General features: G+C 37.4%; 1 protein-coding gene and 1 long non-coding RNA gene across 2 annotated transcripts in view; both read right to left on the bottom strand.

The window, feature by feature from the left end:
* AGBL4 (ATP/GTP binding protein like 4) overlaps positions 1-14,267 on the bottom strand; it is a 442,154-nt gene that overhangs the window by 288,250 nt on the left and 139,637 nt on the right. The window lies entirely within an intron of this gene.
* The window catches only part of LOC112942920, a 55,273-nt gene continuing 51,612 nt past the window's right edge, over positions 10,607-14,267 (bottom strand). The window contains exon 3 of the long non-coding RNA XR_003248482.1: positions 10,607-11,068. This is a non-coding gene — a long non-coding RNA (uncharacterized LOC112942920). The remainder of the gene's footprint in view (positions 11,069-14,267) is intronic.

Here is a 14,267-nt window from a genome sequence, read left to right on the forward strand (position 1 = left end):
TGTGAATCTGTGAATCTCACAAATAACCATTCTCAGCATTCTTATATATTGTAGACCTAAAAGCAAAAGTGTTACTGCTCAGATTAAGACATATTTAAAACAAACAGATCCCTGAACTCCTACACTCACATTTTAATAGGCCTTCAAAGGTAGACACTGATAAATTATCTACACAAAACATATTTTTATATTTATATAAATATTTTTATTTACATTTATTTTTATTTTAGATTTAATTGGTATGAACAATAAAATATAAAAGTAAACAAGAGCGGATAATTTGTTTCTTTTTCTGAAGAAGAGTAAGTGAAAARGTAAACGCTCTCTGCTGACTTCCAGGTAGAAATCACAAACTGTAGCTACAATTAAGATATTCCTTACAAATCTGGATAAGGAAATATCTGAGGGATGAGTATGTGGGCTGTTCTCTCTTATGAGTCATCAGTAGAAATAAATGGATTTTTATGAGCCCTATGAAGATTTTCCAGACAGACTGATGCCAAGAACATTTTGAATAAAGACTTTCTTATTATATTAAAGTTATGGACAAATTATGAACAACACACGACAAAGATGAGAAATCTCATCTATAACTTTAGTAAATCCTCCAACTTCCCCATCATGAAAACATTCAGGATCCCACTGAAGAGAACGAATATTTTTCTTAATTGATARAGCAACTACTAGTGAAGTATCTTTCTTAGCTATATATCTACTTTCCATTTTAAAGCATATTTCAGCTGGAATGCCATTAATATTCTGACCTCCATAAACCCCACTCTCTCCAGCCACAAAATCTGTTTTTAGAACAGGTTTTCCAAAAGCAAAGGAGCATTGTTCCTTTCTACGTACACTGGTAGAGAATTAGCTGATTGCTGCAATATATGAAGAGAATTCAGAAAACACCAAAAGTTTTGCTCATCACACTCCAATACGTTTTGAAGAGCAGTAGATTTGTAAGATAGCCTCAGTATATTCAACCAACACGACGACTATTCAAGTGAATTTGAGACATCAATATCAGTCAGCTATATGGCCATTCCTCCTCTATGACTTTGGTCTATTAATGCTCCAGTAATGCAAAGGTTCTGTTACGCAACAGTCTTCAGAGATATCACTTAATGGGATGAAATTCCTCCTCTAGTAAGACAGCTATAACACAAAATAAAATTGGAAGCTAATTGGCAAACCCCTTAATCCTGGATTGCACAGCGCACTTGTTTCTGCAAATTGCTCCAGTAAAGTACTAGTCACAGCACTGAAATGAAAGGGCTGTCAACTATCACACAGCCCAAAGAGACACCTCTAAAAAAGCCATGAATCATCAAGTTAGTTCACTGCTTCAAAGAAGACTGAAACAGAGTTATCACCCTTGGCACACTCTCATAATCTAGTAAACGATAATGTACTTCCCTCTCTACCATACGGAGATCTACCTTACAGTTTGTTGATGGGAATCAASGTGTCGGTTTCTGCTTTGTACCATTTGGCATGTCAATTTTCATCCTGGTTCAGAGAATGAAGAAATAGCAAAGAAGTTATTTTCTGTCCTTGACATCTCTGTACCTTCCCTACCACCAAGATATTATGTGAGAAAGGAGTCACTGGTTACTTCTTCCACTCTCTAGCTWAAAATGAGTGCAAATTTCTTCTCTCAGAAAAAATACTCTTGTAAAGGCTTTTGAGACACAGTTGTTACTCCATTTTCAGAGAGAGAATGCGACAGGACTGGAGAAGAACAGCAAACTAAGAACAAGTATGAAATAGTTTTTGGGTCACAACAGGAAAGAAACAAAATTGGAATACTTGTTTTGCAGAAGAAAGCCGTAGCTTTATGAATGTGACRGTTGACAGTCAGTTATAGCCCTTGAATGATCAACTGCAAATTAGGTCTAAACTTACCATTATTTCAGAATAGTTTCAAATCTGAGCCGAATATTTTCCAGGGCTAATAGTAGGAATTTGATAGCATTATGCAAAGTAGCATATCCAGCATAATACTAAACTGCCATAGAATAAAGCAGGAACAGCAATCACTGCTGTAAAATGTAGGAAGAGAAGGCATGAAGCGAACATAAGCCATTGATAAAAGTCAACATTTACTGGCCATTACCACACAGTTATTGCYGATACCTCCCGTGCTAAGAGAAGGAAAAACAGTGAAGTGCTATACACTACTACAAAATAATGGATGGCGTGTTTATGACCTTTGTAGATCAAAAGTAAATTATAGCTTATAATGAGAATATTCACACAATAATATGAATTCAGTATGCCGCATAACAAATTTAACCACAAATCAGGAATTAGAGCAGTAAAATGCCACACAGTCCTTCATTATGATTCAGGATAACCAGGTGATAGTTCTAGTGCTTTACTGATTATAATTTCTTTAGCACACAATGTAATGAAAGAAAAAGTGGGAACAGTGGAAACATTTTGGCATGATTAAACGGCCACTGTGTTCAAACAAAAGTTCTGATCTAAATCTATTCTAAATTAAATAGCTGCCAGAAAGAAGATTAATCTAATGCCTAGGCAGTGGAATGAGACTTGTGATTTGGCTTCACTTTCCAGTCCCATGGGACACTGCACCAAGCCATTATTTTTGGAGTTTYCATACCTATTTGTAAAATGTGCATCATCATACATTTTACACCCTACATACTGATTTAGCAGCTTACTCAGGAGACTGATAGCAACATCTCTTCCTTTATTTGCATAGCATCTGTCACAGAGCGTCCCAATGTTATTAAATAGAGACAGCATGACTTAAGGGTTAAAAATTAACCCAAAGATAATGAGTATTTGACTCGCAGAGATATTTTAAATGTGAATACAATTAAGATTTTTTTTTTAATGTTTTCTGCTTCATAACTTTACAAACACAATATAAACAAAAATGTAGACAGTCAAAATTGGTGTTTGCAATTGGACTGAATGATCTTAAAGGTCTTTTCCAGCCATAACGATTCTATGATTCTACAAAAAGACTAGCAATAAACTGCATTTAATCTATTCCTACTATAATAAATACAGCAGATGTGGCTATATTAGAAATATATAACAATATCTGGCTTGCGTTGATAAATAGAAGAATACGGACATTTCAGATACTCAAGGGCAGAGCTGCTATTTGAGAAGATCTAGGCAGGCTGGTGGCCTTCAGGCAAACAGGAACCTCCTGAAACTCAGACATGCTGAAGCTCAGGGACTGGGAAGCACTAAGCCCTTCCAACACCAGCTGGGAGCAGCTCTGCTGGAAAGGCCTGGGGGTTTGAGAGGACACTGGATTTCGAGGGGGACCCGGCGACGCCCCCCTATCCTCTTCCCGCCCAGTACTACCAAGGAGATTCTTCAGAACTGTCAGGCTCCTCACAGTGCTGCATGGTGGAAAGATGAGTAATAACTGCTGTAAATTGAAATGARATGAAATAACTAGATAGGAGAAACTTCTTCCTCATAGGACAGCCAAGAAGGGAAAACGCTGCCCGGAAAGGCTGAGCCATCTCCAGCTTTGGAGGTTTTCAAGATCTAGTTGGATCAAACTCTACTCTGAACTCACAGCTGGCTCTGCTTCAGGGAGGAGGTTGGATGAGAGACCTCCCAAGGTCCTTCTAACTTGAATTATTCCATGCTTCTATAATTAACTGAGCATGAACCTTAAGCTGTACAGAAATTAAATTGCTTTCTTCCCATCCCAACCCCCTGCCAAACTATATTTTCTAATTATTTGAAGTAATGACATGGAGCACTAGTTCGTGGTACTCTCCAGTAAATAAAGCTAAGTAACTTGCATTATTTGATTGACTGCACAAAATCTGACACATTATAACTGGTGCAGTGAAGAACGCATGCAGATTTATTGCCAGCTGTGTATATTTTTGTACTGAAACCGCCTGTGACACAGACCAATTTAAGAAAGGAAGAAACCAAGTCAGTAAACTATTGCACAGCTGGATACACAATCAAAGACCAGTCTCCTGGCTTTAAATTTCCTGCATATTTACTAAAGCATTGCTTTGTGCACTTTTCTCTTCTAGCTCACAATCTTAAAAGCAATAGAAACGGCAGGGGTAGAAACTGTGAAGTTCAATAGTTACAATCTCATCCTAAATTGCATTAGGCATTTTTTGATGGATCTTTAATAATTTGCATATAAGAGGTTCTGTGAAATCTCACATACAGAAAACAGTAACTCTTGTTATCACCCAAAGCTGGATGAAGATGCTCTATAGATTCTATATGCTRTAGAGATGCTTTATGGATCTGTCAAAGGCAGATACCACATGGTCTACACTCCTAGGGAGACSTACAAAACTCCTCAAAAATTGACCTAGTCATTCCCCACTCATCCTACAGACTTCCCTTCCCACCTCCTCAGCCCAGCTGTCCATTTAAATTCCTCCCAGAGAGCATTAACCCTAAAAGATCCCAGCTCTTTTATCCACATCCAACATAAGTTCACACACCTATCTTGGTGGTTGAACGAGAACAAGGAATTCATAGGAGCCTGGTGCCAGGCTGCCAACTTGTCCTGCAAGAGAATTTTCATTAAGTCCCATTTATTAATTTATTCATTAATTGCTAAACATGGTGCCTTTTTTGCACAGATCTGTCTGTACATCCAAATCCATCCAAATTGAAAGGGTCCTGAGAGAGAGAATAGCCAGGACTAGCCAAGCCAGAGGAAGAGAGAAAAAAAGAGAAAAAAAAAAGAAAAGAAAAAAGACAGACAAGGCAAAATAAGCACATTGCATGCAACTCTTTTATTAAATACAGCTTAGAGTCTGGCATTAAGGATGTTGTTTTTAGTTTTTCTAAAAATCCCAGATCATCCAAGGACAGGCTGCCAAGTTCATCCATCAACTCAGCCACTGAAATATTTGTGTACTAAAAAATTTATACTGCATGAGTTCTGCACAAACTGCAACTGTGAGGGCTTTTATTTTTAAATTATAGTCTTCCACTTCAATTAAATCTTTTTTAAAAAGGATATGACTGCTCCAGAGAAAAACAAATTTGCCTTCAATGGACTGTAAGGCCTTGAAAAGAGCAGGTATTTTTTGCAAGATGGAGGTCCTAAGGACTGAAGACTGTGAATTTGAAGGTGGTTTTTTTTTTTTTTTTTTTTTTTAATTAAAAACACGCATTTCTTTTACACTATTTTTTTTTTTTTTTTTTTTTTTTTTTTTTGGTATTAAAAACACGCATTTCTTTTACACTATTACCAGGAGTCAAGAAGTCCTACAGTGAACTCTGACTTTCAAATACAGAATTTTAGGCAATGAAACATTTCATTAGACACCACCACACACCTTGGACTTCGGTTTTCATAGAATAATTYAGGTCAGCAGAAACCCTGAGAGGTTCTCTCATCCAAGATCCCATTGAAAGCAAAACTTATGCTTAATAAGCAAACGTGTAATGATTAGGCTAGAACTTAATTAGCCTGAAAGAGATAGCACCCTAACCTCTGTCCGGTTCCCTTAGCAGCAAGATAACATACTSTTTGAAGTGCACAATAATATAGTCCACATTGAGAAACAAAAACAGATCTGGCACAGATGTCATGAGACATAAAACAGCACAGGGAAGCTGAAAAGGTAAAGCTGAAGTTTGCACATGAAACAGTATAGACAGTTTGGGTTGAAAACTCTCCCTTCATGACAAGTTTCCCTTTTCAAAATAGATTAGCATTCTTCCAAAAGAACAGGAGAGGAAAGAAAACACTGGCATTACATTAAAAAGTGTGTTTCTTAGTGATAATCAGCAGCTTTTTGAGGAAACATCCATCAAAAGCCTTCTCAAAGGTATTAAAGTTCATATCACATATTAGTCRGTGCGAATTTCTACAAAAACTTCTGAATTTAGTTACAATTAAAAGGAAAACTAGATGAAACACATAATAAGTCCTTGATTTCAGAGTCCTTAGGTTGGCTGCCTTGCATACAAACTCACATGAAACACAAAGCAAAGTTGGCACTTGCCCAGCATAACTCCAATGAGTGGCACTTCTGCTCCTTCTCCACTCACCACCACATGAGCAAAACTGGGCCATTGGGACTGCACCTTTGCAAGGAGAAACCATCTACCCCATCGGCTTTACTACTTATATATTAATATTTGAATAGCAGCAGTCCTGTCTGTTGTACAAATAGCACCATTGTGCTGCACTAGCTTGGAGCTCCAAAAACAGTCAGGAAAACTGTGCCACAAGTGCCACACAGACCCTTGGAATATTTACCYTAGGTAACTTTTGGCTTGCACAGCCCTGCCAAAGGTAAGGATGGCACATGGCTGTTAGCAGAGCCCATCTTGCTAAAAGAGAAAAGTGCCTAGTAAACCATATGAAAAAAGAGCTCGCCAACTCTACACTCTTCCCACAAACCTCAAAGCAATTTTGCTTTGCAAAAGAAATGTCTTTCTTTTATTGCCTATTTAAAGGCAATACAGGAGCCAGTACTGTATTACATAACATAAGTTTTGTGTGATTCGTGCCACAGAGAAACCACCAAATTCATTAAACTTATAGTAGTATTATTCCTAGCATGTGTTAGCAAACCTGTTTGCTATGCATGATGGGGTAACRTTGTAAAGTAAGCCATATGTGGAAGTTTAATTGTTATTTATCAAGCCAATTGTAAAATTCTTAATTATTTATTATTACAGTGCTAAAAAGCTTCCCACAATTAGTTGAATGTGGTGTTTTTTTGGAGTTAACCTCACAAATTCTAAACAAATATTCTCACATCCTTGACTAAACTAAGTTGTTAGCATCAATCTGCAGTTTTGTTACTATGAGAGTAAGGACTAACATCCTTCATCTAAGTAATCAAAATAGACAGTTCAACCATTCTAAAACATTTCAGAAAACAAAAGCTTTCTGGATGCTGTTTCATAGTGGTAGAACAGTAAACTAATGCAATTAGAAAAGGTTAAAAGTGTGATCAAATGCTCTGCATACATACAGTTAGCAAATAGGTCACCTTTTATTCAAGCACAGGGAACAGTTTTACTTGAACTGATATCTCTAAAACAATAGAAGGCTAAAAATTTTCACAGCTACCAGTTGCACACAAGGAAACTGTAAAGAGTTTGTCAGGAGCTCAGGAAAAAAAAAACAGAAGCTGAAACTATGCTCTTAAAATATACAATGCAAAGAGTTTCCCCCACACATACCCATTTGCAATCTTTAAAGCTCCCAAGCAGCTGTGGCTGAGGCCAAAGAATCTGGAAGTTCAGAAGGACTGTTCTGCTTTCATGTCTTGGGAACTCCTGAGGCCAATACTGAAGCCAAATTCTTCACCCATGTGGAGCAAAGCACTTCTCAGACCCAGACAAAATCAGTTTTGTGTGTGCTTAAGCAAAACACAAAGATAAAACCCTACATCAGTGTGAATCAAAACTATTCCCTGGCAGCCAGCATCTTAAGTAAACTCAATTTTAAGTTAACTTAAGTTAACTTGAGTTTAAGTTAACTCGAGTTAAGTTAACTTGAGTTTAAGTTAAACTCAAGTAAACTTAAGTTTACTTGAGTAAACTCAAGGCAAGATATCTATGTTCTTCTGGACAAAAATGGTGCAGTCTCTTGGTGCAGTGAGGACATTTAAGTGATTGGGACATCCCCAAGCACTGGAAAAAGCCAAAGACTTCAGATCACGTCTAGAAAACATTTTGTGCCTCAAAAGACAACACAGCTAGGGGAAACCCAGATATATGGTAGCAAAGAATAACTTTCATAAACACACAAAAGTTGTAATTAGTTTAAATCTTCCTCATCTGTTTGTATAATATTTTTTGAGCAGATGGCTTTGGCAAAGAGCTCAGATTTGCACGCCCACCTGCATTTTGCAGAGATAAAATAAAGATGAAAGACATATCTCAGGTCGTCCCGTCCTTTGCCCTCTCAGTGAAGGCCTGATGCCTGTAGCATGCAAACCAGCAGCCAGCTCTTGGCCATCTGATGCACACAGTTATCCAGACAGAAGGGCTCTGCAGAGAAGACCACAAGGAACGGCAGAAGAGGGGCGAGATGCATAAGAAATCAGAAACATTTACACTGATAAAGGAAGAAATATTTACTGCAGAATTAGCCTCACAGAGAGTCAGTAGTCAAGAGGGAGCAAGGCTTCAGTTATAAAAACTAAGTGCTTCATAAGACGGGGATTTAGAGTAAATCATTGGTCTTACGATCAGYGCAGCAGTGACACGTACGCTGCTTACCAACGCTTGTGCAGAAATGGCAAGAGAATTAATTATTTTTATCTTCGCCAAGTTGGAATTTTTGTAAGCACATTTAACTTTGGATTAAGTTAATGGTCAATCAAGCTGCTACCCACTTGATCTTGAAACAGGAGSCCATGACAGTGATTTCACAGCACGTGAATGATGTGCATCATGGTACGCGGGCAAGACGTTTCCAGGTAATGTTTCCTTACCTTTGCATTTACCGTTTCATTATCACTATGCTCTGCTCTATTTTTATTATTAAGCTTCCTTTCTTTTAAGCTGTTTATTTCTCGAAGTTTGATCTGACAGCAATCTACGGCCAAAACCAGACTGAAATAAAGATGTAGATTGTTCCTATCATAACATTTCCTTTCTGCCTTTAAATATACAGCTGTCCTGATGGTCTTTTAACAATTCACCTCCTATATATTCTAATTTGGCAATTTCATTTACTATAAAAAGCACATAATGCTTCCTAGTAAAGAACAATTTTCTGTTCAAAAACAAAGATAAAACATTCATAACTTAGCACTCTGCATGAACCCATTCAAGTAAAGATCTTTATTAACTTTTATTTATTTAAAAAAACTTTTCCATTTCATTTTCTCTCAGATCTATACTTAACATCTAAACATTCTAATTATTATTTGAACAACAGTAAGTGAAAAGCTTCAGTTGCCTATTGATGTGTGCTCATCACATCTCTGATTCTCATTTGTGCGCTTCCAAAGCCCCTTCTGAGCTTGTATTTCATCATTTCCTTAAAAATAATTTGTGCTATAATTAGAGCCCAGTAGTAACAGACTTAACGAATAACAGTCAAAAGAAAGCTACTGACAGCTAAAATATAGAAGAGGAGGAACATCAAGGCCATACATTAGCTACAACTTCCTATAAATCAGAGCAACACGGTGCTCAGACCCCTGGCAAACATGTGCATCAGAAATGCATAGGTTAGATTGACGGATTAGATGAAAAAGAAAAGTCTATTCCTTTCCATCTGAAAGGGAAAATGATCCAATGCTGGCTACACACATTGCAATAGAGGCTTTTGGCTTCCTGCTTGAGATGGGAGACCTTTTCCTTGATGACAAAAYGGAAAATAATCCTTTCCATGGATTTCCTCACTCTGCAAGGCTCCTGCCTTTGACTAACACTCCTTTCTCCTTTTTGGATAGGAGCTCCAATAGAAAGGACGCTCCTTTCCTTCAGGAGAGATGGCATCTTAAGGTTATGGRTCTGTAATACCTAGATATAAAGCCATCATAGAGGAAAACAAAACTGATCAATACACTTCTGGCTCCATAACAAGGACAGATGCTTATCAGGAAGCTTACTTTGGTTTTATCTTTATATACTTATTTGCTGTTTTAACTGGACACAGAATTAAATAGAAATACAAAGAACAGAAAAAAATGCTATTACCTAAAGAAATAATACAGAAAACACCATGGGGTCTATCAGTCTTTCCTAGAAGTCTTTTTTGCTATTCCCTGTTACAAGACTTCAGTGACACCTCCACCTTCCTGAGCCAGGGATCCTTGCACAAGGGTTGTTCAAACATGAGGTGCAGCACCAGCTACCAATCTTAAATTGGGATTTTTCCCACTGTTGTGCCATGCTGGCTGGATTCCCAACACGGCACCAGAGCATGTGGATTAAATAAAGCCATGGGCTTCCCTTAATGCTGCCTCACTATTCTTCAGAAGCATAAACAACACTTCACACCTCAGAGCATGTAAAAGCAGACATGAAAGTTCAACACTCTAACAAAAATTATGATTAAAGAACAAAGATTCAAAGCAAAATAAGTCTTGGGAACTGAAACACAAGCTTGGTACGTTCAAGAAAAAATGCAGTGTCTTTTACTCTAAAAAAAAAAATCACTTCCTTTCCTAAGTTTCCTTCAGACTCCTCATGAACAGGTATTTTGTAAGGACTAGAAAATAGTCCTTAAACACCTTTCATTTAAACATGCATGCAATAAGATAGACACTGAGRAAAGAATCAGATGATTAGCCAGTCTGATTTTACATGCATGCTAAGCAATAAAGACGAAAAATAACTTTTTTCCTTGTTATCCAACCAGAAAATGTCTTATCCATCACCTTAACTTTTTCAAACATTTAATCCTTGAAGTGAAGAAAAAAGACACGTTCAGCACAAATTTGCTGAAAAAAATAATAATCCTTTTTATAGTTTTATTTCTATTTGCATGGCAAATGTAAACTTGAAGCAAAGTGACCTTGGTTATAAAAAATAAGAAAGCAATGTCAGAATTGATAGGACCTACCATTAGTATTTCATTCTGACAGGTAGGAAATAGGCATGTCAGCAGTGAATGTTACAGACTGAGCTGTGGCCCTGATCACAGTCAAAGCGGTAAATTTCTTCCTACAAAAGTAATTTCCATCAAAACAAAAAGTGCTTAAATAATACAACTATCTAGAGAGGAGAATAACTTTCTATGGCTGAGTTCAAAGACAAAAAAAATGTAATACATAGCTTTTGTGTGATGTAAAAGTCACAACAAGAGCATTATATTTAACTAAATATGATGGTTAAGTATTCAGCTAGCTTTCTACTCCCTAAAAACTTATTTTCATAGGAAAACATGTTTTGAAAAATGGTTATTCAACRAGCTTCATATACAGACTTAGCAGCCAAATTGTGTCACTGAGATTGCAMATGCAACATTGGATAATTTGCTTTTTAAATATGTCCATCATATAATTATGACATGGGCACGGTTCCTACGTTGAACACCACGTTGATCCCAGCTGCTGAGCCTGGTGCCCATCCTCTGTGTAGTTCTGCACGCAGCCACCTCACCCTCCTTTATTGGGGCAGAAATTGGACACAGCAGATAAAAAGGGAGGAAAACAAAAACAGGGAGTAAATGAATCAGTTTTGCACGCATTTTCAAAGCTAAAATCCATAAGCCTTGCTTCTTGATTAAAATTGTCTGATTTATCACTAAAACAAGCTATCTCCTGAAATCRTGAAAGATTAGCTGTTGTGCAGGTATATGGTTTTTATACTACAAGAAATCACACAAGTATTTTTAATATGAAAAAAGCATAACTAGAGCAACATACAATCATCACTACTGCTACTGCATCTTTCTTCCATCACACCTTTAATGGAAGCTTTAAGATGGATGTTTTTTCTTTTTTTTCTTCCTTTCTTTTTTAAATAAGTTTTGTCTTGTGAAGAAAAGTTAAGCAAAACCATTGTGAATAAAGACTGGATAAAAAAAAAAAAGCATCATTAGCACCCAATAGAGGTGCCAACAGAGGCATCGTGAAGAAGAGCATCTAAGAAATATAGGAGCCCATTCGTAATAAATGATTCAAGGTATTTCCCAACAAAATGGGAAGAGAAACACCCAAATTTCTGACTGACCTCCAGTTAAATGCTTGCAGCCATCAGCACCCTTTAAAATCCCCTTCTCTCCCCACTCTCAGTAGACTACAACATCTCTCATCCCATTTGCCTTTTATAATTGCTGAGCACACGTGCTGTTTAATGTGTGAACTTGTCCCCTTCACATTGTCAGAAGAACCATCAGAACACTCATATTAAACCCTTGTACATTTTACCTTATTTTACTAAAGGATTACACGTCTGTTCTACTCCCTTATAAAACATGTCCTTTAATGATGTACTTTTGGAAAAGTCTAATTAAAATTCAGCGCATAGAAGTGTGCGAGGGTTGATAACCCGGAGAACTCKGCAGACCCTAGTTAACATTCTGATGCCTCCTCCATTTGGAGAGAGACAGTGAGACTTTTCCACCTCGGTGGCAGACACTAATGATACTTGCAAATATGACTAATGTCTTCATTGGTGAAAAATTAATGCACCACAATAATTTTTCTACCTGGGGTTAATGAACATGTCAGATGCTGAAAATGAGTTGTTTGAAAGTAAATTACTATAATCTATATTTAGAAGACTCCGCTGTTGGAAGAAAAAAAAAATCTGTGGTGTTTGATGTCCTCTGCTTACTTTTGTCATGAATTTTGCTGTTCGCCTAGTTAAACTAGGCTGTTCTGAGTTCTCTGCTGGTGTAAAGGAACATTTTCTTTTTCCTAGAATGCCCATATTTTCATGGAAAAAAAGTCCAATTTAAGTATAYTTGCAATAAGTACTGCAACAAATATTCTTACAGCTATGCAGTGAAAGAATCAAGCTGAAGTCCATAAAAAACAGTTTGTCTCTCTGTGCCCCAGAGCAACATCACATTTTAGGAGATTCAGATACTGACTATACAGCTTTATTTTCCCCTGAAAAGAAGGGAATTGCTTCACAATTGGGGTTACTTTATCTTCCTTGACTTTTCAGAGCCCTTTTCAGAGTTGTGTAAATAGGGACTAGTAATAAATACCCATAACAAAAAGTGGATAGGAAGGAGAATGACAGGAGTTTTTTAGCAAGCAATACATCTGGTCAGTATAAATCAGTCATTACAAGAAATTGAAGAACGATGCTTCTTCCAGAGAAGAAACTTATTTTTTAAGCTGGCTACTGGGAACAAGTGGGACTGGTAAGTGGGAATTTGTAGCCTGAAGTAAGGGAATTTGTAAGTCTGAAGGACTTATTCCTCCTGTTGGCATCTTCCTTCCATTTAAACTGAGATTATTTCCTCAGAAAATAGTCAAGTGCATTCATGCTCTAAATGCTCTCCCTAACAGCACAGAGTGCCAGGTCCATATTTAGCACGGCAGTGCACATGCTAAATACACAGTCCACAACATAGTTTTGGAAACGTGCAATGGAGCCAAGAGGCTGCAGAAGACTATGGCCTTCATTCAGGTTTCAGCTGGAGCTTGTGGTGAGTTCAAGGAGATAGAAGGACTTCTAACCCAAATTCCAAGGCTGCAAGTCATAGAAAATTCAATACGCTCTTCCACAACCCAGCCCAAAAGCAAGATAGTCCCACTGTCAYATTTATTGCTGATATCTTGTTGACTAAATCTAGCCACAGGAACTTCTAATTGGTTTTAAAGGCCTTTTGGTATCAAATGCTTTTACCTGGGTGAGTAATTATAGATCACGTGATTGCTCCTTAGCCAGATGTTCAAAAAGTAGGGAAACAGAACTTGTGTTCGTGTCAGTGGTTTGTAAGACTGATATACTACCATTCTAAATACACTTAGAAGAAAAGCAAGCTCCAGCTTTCAAAGAAATAGTGTGAAGCCCATTTTACACTCGCACTCATCACTAAAAAAGACACAAAGGGCGATTTAGCTAATATATGTCAAAGATGCATCTCCTTCGTGTCCCAAAATCCACCTCCCACCAGCGCAGTATATGCACATGCTGTAGGAACCAGTTCACTCCATGCTTCAGAGGAGACAGTTTTCTGCCTTTGAGTGTCCCATTGCATTTGCAAYGAAAGAGACCTGCCTGGAATTCAGTGCTTGAGCTTGTATAAATATTCTCCAGCCCAGAACGGCCAGGTCAAACACAGGCATTCGGCAACTCTAAGCAGCAGTCTCACCCAGGCTATGAGCTCACAGTCAGGTCTTGGATTTAATCTAGCTATGAACATCTGGATCCAAGAGATTAATCCCTCTCTGCTTCCTGTGGAGCAAAAATTTCTCTGAGAATTAACAAATTCATTATACTACAAGAAAATTGCTAGAATTTAGGTCTCAGGGGCTACTGCAATAATAACTTTTTTGATGAAAATTTATGTTTGCTATTCCTCCAGATTCCTACAGTTAAAACATTATGATTTTTGTTATTAACCTTTTTACCCAATTTTATATGAACTTTCTGAGCAATAATTGCTTTTCCTCATTTCTTGTTTTCTACAGTACTCAGAGTTAGGATAGCAAACACACAATAGAACTTTACTGTTCTTAAGTAAGCTGTCTACCCACAAAAATTTTGTCACTCCATTTTGACAGATCAAATAATAATTTTTATCTACCATGGGAGAGTATAAACTGTACCAGTACAGGCATCACAGTGGGCGTATAAGCTGTAACCATCATAAATGACACTTTTTATTCCCTTTGAAAATC

This window comes from Nothoprocta perdicaria, unplaced genomic scaffold (assembly GCF_003342845.1).
Source record: "Nothoprocta perdicaria isolate Ctin4 unplaced genomic scaffold, notPer1 scaffold_0, whole genome shotgun sequence".
NCBI classification, from domain to species: domain Eukaryota; kingdom Metazoa; phylum Chordata; class Aves; order Tinamiformes; family Tinamidae; genus Nothoprocta; species Nothoprocta perdicaria.